Below are 3,079 nucleotides of genomic sequence, written 5' to 3'. Positions count from 1 at the left end.
GTATATATATATATATATATATATATAAACAGATTAATCAACGGAATACATTGCCTGCAAGTTGATGGATACCGCATATTCTCCTCCATTTTCTCATTGCTATATATATACCACATCCACTCACAAAGCTTTGGTCGACCCAAGACTATAGTAGAAGACACTTGCCCAAGGTGGCACGAAGTGGCACTGAACCTCAAACCATGTGGTTGGAAAGCAAGCTTCTTTATTTCAATATTTTGCCATAAAGGCATAACATAGAGGGGACACTACAAGACATGTGGGGGACATATAACAATTAAAAATATGTAAAAATTAAATATGATACTATGAGTGATGTGAAAATAAACATGAGAAAAATAAAGGTTATGATAACATGCATGATATCTGAAAATGAAAATATGAAGAGTGTGCTACTCACCCCACACTGAGTAACACCACTCGCCACCACTGAGTCCTAATTTCTCTTTAGTCCCGTTTCTAGTCCTTCTATTTCCACTCTCGCTACCGCTCAATGACAACACTCTTTTGTAACCTTTTTCACCAGGGAAGGAGTCTTCTGAATTCTGTGGTGTCTTCTCTTTTTTCTTTTTCTTTTTTTCCTGTGGGAAAAGGGGGTGGGTGGGTTTGTTGTCTGTGTGGAGAGGGTGGGTCTGAGTGGTCTTGGGTGGGATGGAGTTGGACTGGGGTACCACATCATACTCAGTGTTCTTTCTTTTCTTCCTCTTCTTCCTTCTACTCTCTGCTGCTGCCCATTCTTCCTCCTTTCCCCCGCCTGTCTTTTCTTCCTCCCTTTTCTCCTCTGTCTCCACAACTGCTTCATCTGTTGTCTCATCTATTGTTTTCTTCTATTGTGCTCTAATGTTGCCCCTTTGGCCACATTTAAAACAACGTGGGACTCTGCCCTCCACCCACACTCTTAACACAATTTCTCCCAACGTCACCGTCTCTGCCAGACTCTCTAGCTGCTTCTCCTCTGCCTGCATGATAAGATCCAGTGATTTCCTTTTCCATCCTCCTTCTTCCATTTTCGTGGCTTGGAGGACAGCCACCTCCTCCTCACTTCCAACAAGGATGGCTGCCACGACCCAAGCCATTTCTATATCAGGTGGGATTGCTTGGAAGTCTTTCTTCCAAGATATGTGGGCAGAAGCACCACCTCTTCCGTCCTCACCGCCACACTCGCCAGCCTTCTTGCCTCCTTCACTGTCCTAAACTGGACGACCACCGTCCTGTATTTACATCCTTTGGTTATATACATCCTTTGGTTCAACTGTTTCCTTAGTGCTTCTTCTATTATTTCCGCTTCCACCTGTTCAGCCTTTTTGTTCTTGAGCGAGTGCATCCTATAGGTAATAGTTTTCCTCTCCATTTGCTCCATAATTCTTTTAGAGGGGCAACAACTTCACATCACTGCCCACTCTCTGCATCATTTTTCCATTTTCCTTTAGTCCAGCTAGGTCTACATCCTTTCTCTCCACCTCCGTCGCTTCAGAAAAATTTCTTGTTCTCTCCAATATTCCGTCTATTCTTCTCACCGCCTTCACCAGCTCCTCTTCCACTGAAGACAACTCAGACCCACTAAGGTCTGAATACATTTTCTCTAAACCGCTACCAAGCAGCACAAAATTTCCGTCTGACTCTCAAAAGAAACAAACCAGCAACTGAATCAATGCATGTGCAGTAACCGGAAGCAAGCTTCTTACCACACAGCCACACTTGTGCTTACATATATATACATAATATATACATATTAAATGATGGACTCTCCTGCCTTAAAATGACATATAAAAGTTTGACAATTTCATACCGAAAGACCACACAGATGATTTGTTTATAGTGATCAAACGTTTGTGTAGACATAAGCTCACTCCCTCCATCAAATCGACATTACCTGTACAGGTGCAGGTGCAATGGGTGCCACATGTCAGATGACGAAATGAACACTGAACAACATGAAATGAAGCACTTTGCTCAAGAACACAAAGCAACATCCAGTCTGGGAATTGAACCCATGATTTTGCAATATAAGTGCAACACCTTACCCACTGAGCAATATATATGCATGTGTATATATATATATGTATATATATATCATCATCACCATCGTTTAATGTCCGTTTTCCATGCAGCTGCACCAGGCTCCAATCAGATCTGGCAATGTTTCTACAGCTGGATGCCCTTCCTAACGCCAACCACTCCAAGAGTGTAGTAGGTGCTTTTTACATGCCATTGGCACAGGAGCCAGTCGGGCAGGCAGGCCTGGCATCGATCACATTTGGATAGTGCTTTTTACATGTCAACAGCACAGGGACCAGTCAGTGGGTATAAGCAATAAATATAATACAAATTACCTGTCTCTAATTATTCATGTTAAATAAAAGTGTGTACTGAACAAGTTGGAATGGAATGAAGTCTTTATTCCTCTGGATGTACTGGCATTCCATTAGTTACAATGATAGTGTGGGTTCAAGTTGATCTGATCAACGGAACAGCCTGCTCATGAAATTAATGAACATGTGGCTGGCTGAGCACTCCACAGACATGCATACCCTTCACATAGTTCTCAAGGAGGTTCAGCATGACACAGAATGTAACAAGGCTGGCCCTTTTGAATGACAGGTACTACTCACTTTTGCCAGCTGAGTTGACTGGAGAAACATGAAATAAAGTGTCTTGCTCAAGGGCTCAATGCATTGCTGGAAATTGAACTCATGGCCTTACAATCATGAGCCAAATACCCGAACCACTGAGCCATATGACTTCCGCTGAATGAGGTGTACAAATACCCTACAAAACATTAAAAAGAAAGTAAACAAGAAAAAGAGAGAGAGAGAAAAGAAGGAGAAAGGGAAATGGGGGAGGAAAGAAATTGACAAAGAAAAGATATCAAAACTCATGGGAATTTATGAAAAATGCCACATGATTTATTTTCTTTGACTTTTATCAGTAAATTACAGTAACAGGATGTTGAAAATATAAAACATTTCTGTCACCTTTTATCATTATAACTAACTATATATAGATAAGAGGTAACATTATTTATTAACTAAATGCAAGATCACATGCTTTCCAGACAATG

Source organism: Octopus bimaculoides, chromosome 5, assembly GCF_001194135.2.
Source record: "Octopus bimaculoides isolate UCB-OBI-ISO-001 chromosome 5, ASM119413v2, whole genome shotgun sequence".
NCBI classification, from domain to species: Eukaryota; Metazoa; Mollusca; class Cephalopoda; order Octopoda; family Octopodidae; genus Octopus; species Octopus bimaculoides.
This window is presented reverse-complemented; position numbering follows the sequence as displayed.